The sequence below is a fragment of the Anas platyrhynchos genome, chromosome 3 (assembly GCF_047663525.1).
Source record: "Anas platyrhynchos isolate ZD024472 breed Pekin duck chromosome 3, IASCAAS_PekinDuck_T2T, whole genome shotgun sequence".
In the NCBI taxonomy this organism is placed as follows: Eukaryota; Metazoa; Chordata; class Aves; order Anseriformes; family Anatidae; genus Anas; species Anas platyrhynchos.
The window spans coordinates 42,633,467-42,647,903 of NC_092589.1; the positions used below are offsets into that span (position 1 = coordinate 42,633,467).

The 14,437-nt window shown below is 38.1% G+C and overlaps 2 long non-coding RNA genes across 4 annotated transcripts; one reads left to right on the forward strand and one right to left on the reverse strand.

Moving 5' to 3' along the window:
- Nucleotides 1-901: 901 nt before the first annotated feature.
- LOC119716625 (uncharacterized) lies at nucleotides 902-12,410 on the reverse strand. 3 transcript variants are annotated; one of them, XR_005264975.2, is made up of 4 exons: nucleotides 12,272-12,410; nucleotides 8,872-8,948; nucleotides 6,496-6,609; nucleotides 902-1,642 (listed from the first exon to the last, which is right to left on the reverse strand). It is a non-coding gene; the product is annotated as an uncharacterized lncRNA (long non-coding RNA). The 3 variants fall into 3 exon arrangements; XR_005264974.2 differs by having other exon boundaries at nucleotides 8,609-8,948; XR_011808254.1 differs by lacking the exon at nucleotides 8,872-8,948 and having other exon boundaries at nucleotides 12,272-12,408.
- Nucleotides 12,357-13,807, forward strand: LOC119716626 (uncharacterized). The gene is made up of 2 exons (XR_005264976.1): nucleotides 12,357-12,485; nucleotides 13,508-13,807. It is a non-coding gene; the product is annotated as an uncharacterized lncRNA (long non-coding RNA).
- Nucleotides 13,808-14,437: the final 630 nt, after the last annotated feature.

Consider the following 14,437-nt stretch of genomic DNA (forward strand, 5'->3'; position numbering starts at 1 on the left):
CCATTCAGGAATCTCCTGGCATATTATGTTATACTTTTAGCACTTGGTTAGGGTGTGGGCTGAAATATGCTACCCCCTTTAGCATTTTATATTACATGATTATAGCAGCAATACGGAAGGCCGAACCATGAGGCTTTGCAAGTGGGAAAGAGGATTCTGACCTCAAACAAAACTGTTTTCACTCACTCACACCCTGTCATGCACATAATCACAAGCTCCGAGTTGCGTGCATCCATGTAATCCGGACAGTGTGCAGGCACCAAGGCATGCATGTCTGGGTGGTCTGGCCGGGTGTCCTGATGGTGGCCCAGAGGACAAAGGACATCAGCAACTGAGTCTTTATGAGATCTCCTCATAGCAGAAGTGGCAGAAGTTCTGTACCTGCCACGCAGAGGCTGTACTCCCCATGAACTCACGTGGAGGGGTTTTGCAGTGACAGGCTGATGCTGCCTGGTTCCTTCCAAGCACCTTCATGCTTGATACACTGGCCTCAGTGTAACCCCTAGTATACTGACTACTATAAGAAAAAAAATAAAAAGTTACTAGATATAAATCTGGAGTAAATATGCTGGTGAGTCCATTTGTTCATGCTGCTCTTTTACCATCTCCTTTTACAGTTTCAATACAGTTCTGTGTTTTGCACTCCCAAAACAGGAGTGAATTTAGGTTCCCAGCACACATACAAAAAAAAAAAAAAAATCATCGAAAGAATCACTTGGACTTATGTTTGACTGTTATGTCTTGAGACTTGGTCTCACTTTATATTTCTATCAGATGCTGAAGCCCTTCAACTTCTTCTGATTGATTTTTCTGTGCTTTAAATAACAGTTTTGTGTAATGTGATCTCTGTTTTTAACACTTCCCAGAAGGTGAAGAAGAGAGCCAAACTTTGAAGTTTTGTAGAGTGTTTTTTTTATTATTTTTATTTTTATTATTGTTCTTCTGTTATTATTTTTTTTACAAGCGTTTAGCTGGAAATCAACAACATACATGCACACACACACCAGTAAAAGTCATGTAGAGTTTCACACGTTTTGTGCAAGTTTTGTTCTCACTGAAGGCCTGATTGAGTTTGATGAATGCAGCCTCTAACCATGAAAGTCCCTAAACCCCTGTATTCCTAGAATCATTCCCCATGACTTTTACTGGCCACAGTATACACAGATGGGTTACAAGGTTGTCTTGATCTGACTGGTACAAACAAATTCACTGAAACATAGTTCTGGTAAAATGTATTGTTTGAAGCTAATCAAGTGCCTCTAGATCCTTTAGTGGCCTCCAGGTCAGAAGTTCGTGTTAAGAAGAATTAGAGGAGAGAAAGATCAGTTTCCCTGGGTTTCTCAAGCAGTTCTTCCATAGTCAGGACCCTCTTTATTACAAAGTATTTGAACGTTTTGCGTTGCTTCCAGTTTGTGCCATTAGATGGCAACCCCTCCCCGGGTAAATCCGCGCCGGCTGACAGCTGCGGGAGACAGATGAAAAGCCGAATTTCGGTTCCTGTTCTTAAATGCCTTCCAAACCCCAGGCTTAGATACTGTTCCTGGCTTGTGCGGGGGGAGCTGGCAAGCCTCAGCCAGTCCCAGTGTGGTGCCTTGGGACCACTGCCCACCTCCTGTTTCACCCTGGCTTAGTTGGGTTATCGCTGCTTGGGAAAAAAAAAAATACGTTGGTATATACATGACTTTTGCTTAAACTGAAAACATATCATTTATGAGTTTTATTACAGTTTTGAAGCTGCTTTTTTGGCCAAAAAAAAAGCAACAAAAATGTAACAGCTTTGCAGTATAAACATTTCATTAATCAAGTAATGGATTTCATTAATGTGTTTCTTTACTTTGCATGCCTTCAAATTAAAAACACTAAGTAGCATCAAAACAAAACAATAAACAAACAAAAAAGCTAGAAGAGGTCCTCTTAGTCATTCTGCTGCCCAGGGCTAGGACCAGCTATACTAACATCATTCCCAGGCTATGCTTCCTCAACCTAGTCTTAAAGGCGTGAAGACTTTATAACATCCTAATCAGATTGGGTCTTTCCTATGTCACTGACTTTGCGGCCCTTAAATACTGTTTTTCAAGAAAAGGTCAAGACTTGTACATGAAACATGCAGCCAAGTTTGAGTCTCCAATGACAGCTGCTCTGCCTCTTCAAAATGCCTAAAGATATAAAGACGGTTGAGTGTCTCAAAACATGTTACTGTCAATGAACAAAAGAAGTAACAGAGTACCAATGGAATTAGCCATTTAATTGTATAGAAATTTTCACAACACTTGTGCTTTAAATTTTTGCCTAAGCCAGGTATTGATTAAAGTACTGATACTTGTGATCAGAACTAACTAGCACACAAATACCTTGGTTTCTGGTACTAAGATACTCAGGGTGCGTACAATGAGTAAGTATTTTAGGCCCATGCTTGAATATTATTTATTATCCGTTAATTCATATCCATTGTGCTACTATATTCATATCTGACCTTGGTATGACAATGCACATAAGGTTTTCAGACATTACTATTTATTTATTTATTTATTTATTTATTTATTTTAACTAAGTATTTGCCTTTCTATCCTAGGTTATATTAGTTTCTTCATCAAAGTACTCCTCTTGATTTTCAGTGTAACTGAAAGTGGTTTTCCTTTCTCTTTTTAGCTCATTCTGCTGTTCCCACACTCCTGTTTCAAGACTGTACTGGAACTTCATTTCCTTAACGTTCAGAGTCATTTTGCAATTCACCAGTAAAACTGAGTTTGTGTTTGCAAGCATTGTCTGTCACTTCTCCTAAGACTTTCTGAAGCATTGAAGAGTTTTTGAAATTATTGTCGATAACCCCTCCAGTTGGGAAAGATATTTTTTTCACCTGATATGAGATTTTTAAAACATCAAACAAAAGTGCCAAATCATTGCACACTATCTATTTACTTACTTCTGTTGACACAGAAATTCAGTGCTTCCTCTGGAGGGAAATACTTTTATCATAATTTTTATTACACAGTGTAGAACCTTCTGTCCTTCCTCTCTTAACTTTCTCTTGGACTCAAGGATGCCATGCAGGGTAATTCTTTACTGATATGATAGTATAAATGTTGTTTTGAGTGTCTTGAACTGGCTATATATTTGAGCTTGGTTCATTCCTTTCATAAGCTTCGATCCTTCATGTATGATATTTGCCCACACCACCTGGATTTTGGATTTACCAGCTATCTTCCATTTCACTGGGTGACCCAGCCCAAAAGCAAAATATAACGACTGAAATAACATACTGTGCCAAGAAGAGGCCTCAGATGGGATGTAAATATTTAGTTTCAGCCACAGCAAGGAGGGTAAGAGGAAAGTGCATTTGAGAATTTATAAGTAATACTGCCTGCCTCTAAGCAGGATTTGCTCTATTTATAAAAGTTAATCATTAGGTCAGTTCTAATTAATAATAAACACTAAGTTAGGCATTTCTCTGCCTTTAAGATGGCACTTGCATTCCCTAGTAAATTAAAGCCTACTTTTAATGTACTCCACAACGTATTGGCAGTCTTGTTCATAAAATTAACATCTTATCCAGAAGATGCCTTGGTTTCTGGAATGTTACAGAATAGCTTTTCTGGAGTAATTTATTTGTAGTTCCTCTTAGAATTAATTATTGTTGTGGTACTGTTATAATAATTGAAAGAAAACTATTATTCTTATAATGGCAGCCAAGAGCTGACAAGAATAGTCATCATGACAAATATGAAGATAGGATGGAGTGTAAAAACATTACCCATAGACCTCAGAAAAGCAAAGATACTCACACAGCCATTCTTCACAGAGAGGGCCCTTGACCTGACAGGGTAGAGGAATGGCATCCTTCCAGGTGGTGCTGATTTATGGGACTCAGCTAACTCTGAGCAAGTCTCCTGTCTTACTAAGGAACGATTTTTCTCACACATGTGAATGAAATATTAGGCCCATTATTTAAGGTGTAAATTCTTTCTTGTGTATGTGATTTCATTTGTGCCTACAGACAAGCTGTGGAAACAGGAAAAGTCCTAGAGTGCATCACCACTATTTTTTGCAGACCAAATACTCTTTTGCAACTGCTGGATTGATTTTTTTTATTTTTATTGATTATTTTTTTTGCTGTTTTTGCTGGTCTTTTTAAGTATTCTTTCAATGTGCTTCTTACCATATTAACACAAAATCTTGTCAACAAGTTTATCTTCCTCTGATATAAAGAGAAAATGTAAATGTACTGTACACCTTCCTGTCTCCTGCTTCATAGATAGTGGACAACTGAGTGAACACATAGTTTGCAGTGATTCATCAGGCAATCTTCATCCCACATACATGGGGTAACTGTCCATAGAAAACCCATGGTTTTCTGGAATATGTTTGATTTTCAAAAAGTATTCTTCAAATGACTTTGGCCATTAATCTAGTTATCTAAACTACTTGTGATAAATGACTGTTTAGTGACAGTAAATATAATTTGCATTTCTAGTTAAGTCAATGTTTGTGGAACATGTTGCAGATACGGGTATGGCTCTAGCACAAAGCCCTTAATAAGGAAGACTGGCCACTGGATCATAATCCTTCATGTAAGGGGTGTTATCAATCATACATTTTTGGTCTATCCGTGGTCCTCATGGTCCACCACAGCTGAGGTCAGACACCCTACCTGCTGCAATGCAATGGAATGGCTTTGTAATTCGTAAGTAATCCCTCATGTGTGTCTGGCCACCCATGGCCCTCCCTCAGCTGGGCTTTGCCATGGGCTTTGCCTCCACACAAAGGACCAGTGGGGGGCTGAAATCTTGGGGCAGTGGAGGCAGAGGTGCAGCAATGCCTCTTCTGCTGCCTCTGCCACGACTCTCTGCATTTGGCAGAAAACGGAACAGACAGCTGGGGAGCACAGGGGGCAGAAGGAAAAGGGTTATTGTCATAAAACATGCAGCTATTTGCTGCAACAGATGGGAATCAGAGGCTTCTGTTGGCTTGGTAGAACGCCCGTTTTTCAGAATAGTCTGAATTCTCCCCAGGGTCATGATACAGTAAATCCATTACTTCTAGCACAGGAACAAAGACGACACAGCCATACGACACAAATTGCTGATCCCATGTAAACTCAGTTTGTTCATTCAAATTTGTTCAGTCATTTCTGAAAGGTTAAATTTGCAATAGCAGACTACAGGTATTCCATGTCCTTGTACAGACAGAATAAAAGCATAAAGCTGGCATAAATTTCAACAGTTGTTATTTCAAGAGAAATGTGAACATTTGTCTGCTTCTGATGTGAACCAGATCTGTCCCATCATGACTAAAGACTGCCCAACATCCAGCATCAGTAGTTGTGGAACTGCAGCCAGAGGATGCTGGTGGGAACATCTCTAAAACCATGTTCAACGTCTCACAATGATGCTTTTTGTCTGATCCTGCTTTTAAATTACTACTATGCAGAATCAATTTGCGGTACTCACTCTTCTTCAGAGATTTCATATACTTGTAACCACCTAGTTAGATAATAAACAGGTTTCTGCAAGGGATGCCTGACTTCAGAATCTGATTCCCTACACTAGGTCTTTCGAGCATCACAGAATCAGACACATCTTCTTCCTGACTCCTTCATTCCTGTGCAAAAACCCATCTTTCCTGTACATTCACTTCAAGCACTATTATAATAAATGGGAACTCAAGTTGTTGTCATATTTTTTTGAAATAATGCCAAACATAAAAACATCGCACTATGCAGTTATCATCTATAATCATGCATTTGTTATTGATTAACATTATTTTGCTATTTGCTATTAGCAAGCAGCAATGACCAATATGTTTAGAGTGAAACAACAGATACTGAGAATTTGACATCTACACCATACATGTTGCAAGGTACTTAATTTCGTCCTAATTCCAGTCTGCTCTGACTGACCAGAAGGCCATTCTTGGCAGGAGTGAAGCAGGTACAATCCTACAGCATATCTTTGAAAAGAAGCTCAAGAAACTCAGTTAGTGCATGCCAAGGCTCCTCTAAGATGTGACATAAAGCACAGCAACTGGGGACAACTGTTCTCTTCAGAAATCAGTCCTGATCAGAGCTAAAATGCTAACATAGAGATACCAGCTGATGCCCATAGAGTGGGTCAGAAAACACTCTGAGTTGTTCTGTGTGGTGCATTTGCTTAATATGCAAAGAAGGGTTGCTATCATTCAATTAATTTTAATTATTTTATTTCTTTCTCCAAGTTTCACCTATACAGCTGTAAGCTTACTCCTAGACAAAGCATAATTTTCTCCCCAAATTTAAGTTAGGGAAGGTTAAATAACTTCTAGGTTAGGAAAAAGTGATAAAAATATATTTATGATGTAAGAGATTTTAAGATATTTTACAGCTCTAGCACCTCTGCAAAAGGTAATGGAAACTTGAAATTTGGCAGGAGTATTACTCCTGTGCTGGAAATTGGCTTTGTTCAGCATACAACTTAACTGTACCCCTTTATGCATCGACTTTAAGAAATATATTTTACTTACATGATCACAAGGTATTTTTCTCTTCCACAAGAAAGCGCTGTCTTACCCACTCTATGGCAGAACTGCCTCATTTGCTGTAAACATGGACTGTTGCTTAATTTCCAGGTGAGGAGTCTAAGAAAATGGAAAGATACATCTGAGAATTGGATTAAAAATGGAAAGACCTGGGCTCTGTTTCTTTTTCAGGCATCCCGCCCAGCCTCAGAAGAGTCACTTACAGGTGGCTCTGGGTACCTCTGCCAGATGTATCAATAGCTTACGTGAGGACCAGGAGAAAGGTTGGATGAGGGGTGCCCTTATGGTCCTCAGCCCCTTCCTCAGCCAGTGGTGTGCACCGGCTAGAGCCACTGCTGTATCCATAACCTTGTCAGGCTTTGTGAAGCTAAACTCATTCCAGTTTGTGTGGTTCTGGGGATCTGTGGGCAGCCTTTAAAAGGCTTTTTATTGAAGACAGACTCTGGTTAGTGTGCACATATCATGCTCTGAACTGTGAAAAGAAAATGAGGAAGTGTCCTTTAATAAAATATCCTGTGTGCAATCGTCATAGCCAAGATTTGCAAAAGCACCTGTACATCCATCTGCACAAAGATAAAGTAGCACTTTATTTGTACTTGTAACACTGCAAACCTGCATCAGAGACATCTGTGAGATGGACTATTATTCTAGGACTATCTTGTACTTCAGGGAATAAGGGCAAGAGCTCTGTTTTGAAAGCAGCAGAAATTTGCCCGTTTCAGTGGTTGCATCATCACAGCTGCTTTGGAAAAACATTGATTTCCCTAATCAACCAATTGTATCAGTATCAGGCAGAAAAAGATCACGGGCTTCCATGTTACCAGATCACACTCAGAGGACGGCTCCTTCCCCTCTAGCATTGCTAATACATCCTGGTTATTCCCTGAAGGATCCTGACATAAAATTTCCTTTCCTGAACAGGGCAAAACAGATGTCCTGAATGTGATATGTCCTGAATGTGATATCTGATGGGTGACTGTTGTGTTTCTTGAGTCCTGTGATGTGTGTCACAATGCAGAAGTACCTTGATGGATCTACAGTTTGATTTCTGAAAGTGCTGTGCCTGTCCACGTCTTTTCTGTAGTGTGGAGACCTTTCTGCCATAGGTGGGAGCAAAGGACCAGCCAGATATTCATGACCTTTATATGTCACATTTTGCAGTGTAGTTACATTTTTGTTTAATAAGACAGAAAGCTCTCCGGAAATTAGAAATGTGTAGGTGGGAAGGGATCTCTGGAAGTCTGTAGTCCACCATCCTACATAAAGTTTAGGATGCTCAGGACTTTGTGTCTCACTGTTTCATATCTGGCCAATAATGGAGGCTCCACAGCCTCTCCAAGCATCTGGACCAGTGTCTGACCATCCTTACAGTAAATATTTTTTTATTTACATCTAATGAGAATTTCTCATGTTCTGGCTTCACTTCTGGACATTTAATTTAAGATCAATATAATTTTATACCTTTATGAGGGATAATTAAAATGAGCTTGATATCTTTAACAGGTCTCAAAAACTCATAACCATCTTAAATAAATGTCACTTGTGGTAGCAAATTGAAGAGCCTCTAGAAGATAGTCATGGAGACAGAAGGTATCCTTTGTCCGTGGAAGATTTCAGGTGATATGTGATGCATACAGTAAGTACAGAATGCAAAACTTGTGAAGAGGATGTGAAAGTTCAAGGCCACCCGCCAAATCAGACTTTGGGAGGGCATTGATCAAAATGTAAATCCAGTTCTTAAAACTAAAACAGTTTAAGTTTTGAACCTGTGAAGTTTGGTGTCCTAAAGTGCCATCTAAAATTCCCCTTTTTGAAGTTTGTGATGTTTCTTCATCACCAGAATAAATTTCCTGTAACACCTATCTCCTTCCCACCTTGCTGAACACATATTCCAGGTGGACTTTTTTGAGTCAATTGCTACAGACAAACATCGAGAGTAGGATGGTCACATTTGAAAAGGGAAGAAAACAATTTTATACAGAGCAGGTGGAGACCAGATGGACTTAAATCTGGGGTGAAAAGAAGCAGAAGTGTCCTGACAATTGAAAATGATCGTTTCCATCAGGTTACACAGCTCTGTATTTCCTAGACCACATACCTGGACTTAATTAAGTCTCTCCAAGAAGAATGTTGCCTTTTCTATTCTAATTAAAAAAAAAAAAAAATCATAATACTTTATTTGGAAATAAAGTACCCTATTTTTTTCTTAGAAGTGATTGGAAAATGTATAGGTTTCCTAGGATTCTTGTTTAAAACCTGAGTGTTCATTGATATGTGATTTGTGCCTTATAGAAGAGTAGGAGCTCTGGAGTAGTGTAACTTTTTTTTCTTTTTAGAAGGCATGTTTTTTTCCTAAGTGACCTGAAGTGAAGGTATTTTTGAAGCATGCTCTGAAATCTGGTGACATTGGAGATACTCTTGGTCCCAAGGTGACAGTCCTGTTCAAAAAAAAAAAAAAAAAGACATTTTTGACATTTGCATGACTGTTCAGTAGCACCTCAGGAGCCAGGGCTTTGTCTCCAAGGGGCACAGGAGCATGGGGACCCCCATGCATGAGAAAACTGTGCCATGGAGAAACTCTTTGCATGGGCTGGCCATTTGGGTGAGCAGCTCCTAGCAGAGTTCTGAGTGAGGTGCTGAGCCTGGTGGTAAGTGTGGTGGGTATGGGCTGGCTGAGGAGCAGGTGGGATGCTGCCCCCTCACCTACACTATGCCTTATGCCCAAAGGAAATAAAGCCTGTCCCAGGGCAGGAGGGGGACAGAGTACTTCAAAACTGCCCTTTACATTTCTTCTGCGTGTGCCAAAACCTGGGAAAGCCAACTACCCTAATGTGGTTGCAGCTTCCCTGCTTCTATCTGAAGTGACACTGGAAGATAACCTAATTTATTGCAGAAGTTACTTTAAGTGCCTACTGTTGTTATTCTGTCTGGTCAATGGGGGAAGAGCAACAGAGATGAAGGTGGACGGGGGTTGGGACTGACTGACCTTTGGGGCAGAAAGAGGGCAAAAGTGACTGTGGAGGCAAAGATGTTTAAGGAATGCTTGAGGGTTTGAAAGACCTTTGCTGAAATAAGCATACAGTCAGTCACTCTGCACATCTGCAATCAGGCACTTTGGATTTTAAGAGATCCAGGAGGCCTGTCTTGTTGCCCATCCTCAGGATGAAATAGTAACAGTCTGTAGCCCGTAAACAAGGGGTTCCTGGTATCTTATCAGCTGAGGGTCTGTTGTCATTTTTAATCTTAAATTTGAAATAGTTGAAAGGAACAGCCTCAGATTAATAAAAGTTTAACACTGAGAATCATCCTTACAAAGAAATGTGCTTATATTGCATTTTTGGAGAGACCCACAGGAATGATGTGACTGAAACTCCTGGAGGGAGCTCTGCCACATGCAAGTGTCCCGTTCCACCCTGCAAATGTGGAAGAGAGGGCCAAGGGGAGACAAGGGGGAGAGACAGATAGAGGCAGAGGAAATGCAGAGTTAATGCTAAAGCTCCATAACTAACACTTTGAAAGATCATATTTCACTTGCTGTTGTGGAGTCAGCTTAACTCTGTGACCCAAGGAACCACTACCAGTACTGTAAAGGGTAGGGAAAAAAAAAAAAAAAAAAAAAAAAAAAAAAAAAAAAAAAGCTTCACTGGCAAAATACTGGGAAAAAATGATGAAAAAAAAAAAAAAAAAAAGAGGGCGTAACTGTAAAAAGTAAAGGAAATAAAACTAGCTAGAGAGGATGGGCTGTGTATTTCTCTTTTTTACTTATGATGTTAAGATGATTGTTTTTATTATTGAACTTGTATGGTAGATTCACCCAGGAAAGCATTTTTAGCCCACGGTAATCAGCAAGCAGCACTAAGCAAGATACTGTGCAGCATTACTTTATCTGGGCTACATGGCAAAAGGTGCAAACTCTGGGGATACTTTGGAGCTGGACCACCCATGGGGAGAGAGCAACAGATGTTCCATGATTACACATAACAAATATTTATATTCCTGGCACCCTTTATTCCTTGCTAAAACCTATACCTTTATTACGTGCATGACTGACTTTCTGCTAAATATGAAATGAGGACACACTCTCTCATTCAACTACACAAAGAAGGTTGCAAGACACATAACTGGGTAAAGCTGTGGCTTCTCAGTGATTATTCATTTAGCAAAAGTAATGAAGCTTTTGCAAAAATCCAATCAAAACACAGTTGGTAAATGTGACAGCATCTTCTGTTACTAGTGTGTTTCCTTATATATGTGGGACTGAAGCTTACTCATATATTCCAGAGAAAAATGAGAATTTATTGTTCGACAAGTAACATAAGGAAATAAATAGATGAATATATCTTATCTTGGATTTGTAGATTAACATAAGCTCTTGGCTTTGATTTTTTCAAATGTGTATCTAGCCTTTATAACTAATTGTAGAAAAAATATTGAAGATACATCTCCCTTTTTTGGTCAAAAACTATCAAGTAAATTAAGAGAATCTAAAAGCATGAGCAGTTTTTAAAGTAACCTCATGTTTTTTTGCTGCCGTCAGCAGCCTTTCATGCCTTTTGAACTCTGGTTCAGAATAATAATCCTGAGAATTAAGTGAAATTTATCTAAGTTCCATCATGGAGCACAGATGACTTGCTTTTGATATTAATTCTGTAATATGATGAATTATATAAATACATATGGTCTTGCTTTTTTCTTCAGCATGCTTTCATCACTCTCCATAAAAGTTACCTTGTCATGATTGTGACAATGACTAAGTTCTACAGAGATTATGTCTGCCTCTTCCCACATGACTTATGAGATACTAGCTTGTTAGTAACTGGTGGATATTTTTAGTAATTTACAAAATATATTAAGATCAAATGTTTCCTACTTGCTTTTTTCTTACCTGTAAATATATTACATTTTTGTAGATCCCTCTTTAGTTTTTGTTTGGATCACTGTTGATCACAGTTTGGTTGGTAGTATTATTTTTGCATGTTGATTAAATGAACTTTCAGAGAGCATTATTACATTTTCTCCTTGTTTGGGAGCTCTTGCAAATGATATTCTGAATTCATACAAGCTTTTTCAGGCTGTGAATAGATTTAAATTCCTACTGCTCAGACAAAATGAAATTGTTTTGTTGTTGTTGTTGTTTTTTTATTTCTTTTTTTTTTTTTCATTTAGAAGAATGTGTGTAAAAACAAATACACAAACCCTTCTAGTCTTGCCTTAACTGATAGAGTATCATCCACTCATCCACTGGGAATCTATCTTTTAATTATGACTGCGTTGTTAAAGGATGGTTACTAAAGGAAAAATTAAAAAAAAAAAATAAAAAAAAAATAAAAAGAAATGAGAGAAATGATACAACTGGAAGATTCCTTCTTTAGTTGACAACCTCTATATGTGCAGTAAGTATACTTTTTGGGAGGACATGTGGTAGTTAAAGGAACAGAAATGACCCTTTGCTAAGATCAAAAATCTCAAATGGGTAACATTATCTATGTTTGCATACATTCTCCACATTTTTATATTTTTGTTCAGCTCTTGAAGAGAAAAGGAACAAGAAAGTGATAATCTAACTGAACAGAAAAGATGAGTTAGGAAAAAAAAAAAGAGCCTAATAGGCAGAGTGGGGCTAGAGGGGACAGAAGAGAAGAAAAAGTACAGAAGAATAAAAAGAGAGAGAGAGAGGAAAAGATGCTAAAACTACATTTATTCCTCAGCACATACTCATACCTTCTCCCGGAGGGAAAGGAATACAAAATCTTCATCTTACCCTTGCCCAGCTGCATTCAAAGCTTGAAGCCGCCACGCAAGAATGTGAAACACAGTCTTATTCCTTCGTGGTCACACAGTTCAGACTGTGATCAAAGCGTAAATGATTCTTCCAGGAATCATATTAACTCTGCCTTTCTCTCATTTACAAATCTGCTGCTACAGACTTTCTTTCCTCCTAGGATTAAGCAGTTCTTTAGACACAAATGCCTGAGGTAGGACTTCTAGTTCTCTTTTTGTTTTAAAAGAAAGAAATGCAGCTATTTAGCAACCTTTTTTTTTTTTTTTTTTTTTTTTTTAAGAAAAAAAAAAACAAAAAGAAAAGAAAAGAAAAAACTTTGGAATGGGTTTGGATCTTTAAAACAAAACAGAACATAGGGACCTTCCTAAAAGGCTGTTGATTGCTGCACTTTTACTAAGCTTGGTCTTACTTGCTCTTTGCAAGGAACCTCAAATTATTTTACAAATAGCAGATTAACCACTTTTTCTTTTCTTTTCTTTTCTTTTCTTTTCTTTTCTTTTCTTTTCTTTTCTTTTCTTTTCTTTTCTTTTCTTTTCTTTTCTTTTCTTTTCTTTTCTTTTCTTTTCTTTTCTTTTCTTTTCTTTTCTTTTCTTTTCTTTTCTTTTCTTTCTGTTTTTCTAGGAAAATACAAAGAGGAAACACATCTCTTGTATTTCAAAGTTTTTCATGTTCTGTAAAATGTATTTTAAATGTGGTTATTCTTGGAATCCTCAGCTCTGGAAGTCTCTAAGAGACAGGCAGATGTGGCACTAGAGGTCACAGATTAGTGATAGGACTAGATTAGGTTGGTGGTTGGATTTGGTGATTGTGAAGGTCTTTTAGAACTGAATGATTCTATGGTTATAAGATTTTTATAGAAAAATACTATGGGACACTGCTGCCCATGCCATCTAAAGGACAGATGACAGAAATACCCTCTCTTTTTCAGTAAGAGCCCTGATGACTGCTGTTATTAAATGCTACTTGTTGTCATTTGGTGGCTGTCAGTCTGGCAGAAAACAATGCAGCCTGCTGCTGGGACTGTTCTGTAAATTGTGAACGTGTTCCTCAGGTGAAAGTGAGGAGATGTGTCACAATAAACTGATGGCTGGCTGATGGAAGAAAGAGAATCAAGAATATATATAGAGAGAATCAAGATTATATATATGTTTATATATACATAAATAAACATATATAAATATATATATATATTCTTTTTTTTTTTTCTTTTCCTAGAATCTCCTTTAATTCTCTGAGATTATCCAAGGGATTCTCAACTCTTGTGCAGCTGAATGAATCTCTCCTAACAAAAATGATTGTTCTTCAAATCCTCTCCAAACACATGGCCGAATATTTAGGCAGTTGTTCTCTTGTTAGTATACATGAAACCTCATGAATTTCATGACGGATCATCTCCCCGGCAGCTTGGAGTCCATGGCTACATATTTGTTGATACAGCCTGTTGAGATCTAAGCTCTTTAATTTGCAATTGTAATATGTAATTTTCTAGAAATAAAATGCAATTCAGTCTCAGGACATTCAGAATCACTCAATTCTAATCTGTAATGTCAGCAAGCCCATTTCACTGACATTATTGTTTTGACACTGAGTGTAATAGAAATGATTAAGCCAGGAAGAGAGCAGCACTTACTTGACTGCTGTCAGCTACTGAACCACAATAGCCCAGCACACAGACTCTATTCAGCTGATGAAACGTGAAACTTGATATGCTGCTGCGAAATGTTAGTAACCACAATGCTATATTTCAATCCCTACTTGATTTTATAAATGTTTAGTCTCACTCTGTTAGACCCAGCTTCATACAAAAGCAATTCCTGTTTCACAACTGGGAGAAATAGCAACCTAACTTATTTCTTTCAAATTTGCTGTATCCAGGCATGTGTCAAGACCTTTTTTATTATTTTTTCAAATGGAAGAATGTATTCAGATGGGGGATGAAAATGGAAAGGATATGAACAATAGTAGCCCTTGTGACTTTAATGTGAAGATTAAGATTCATGATGGTAGAAATGTAATGGGATAGAAATATATATCATGGCCCTTCCAGCCTTCCAGCAGAATGTATACTTTGTTCTGAAATAATTTGTTATTGCTCAGCTTGGGGATGCAGGCATTTGAACTGAGTGCTAAAGTGGGTATTTCTTC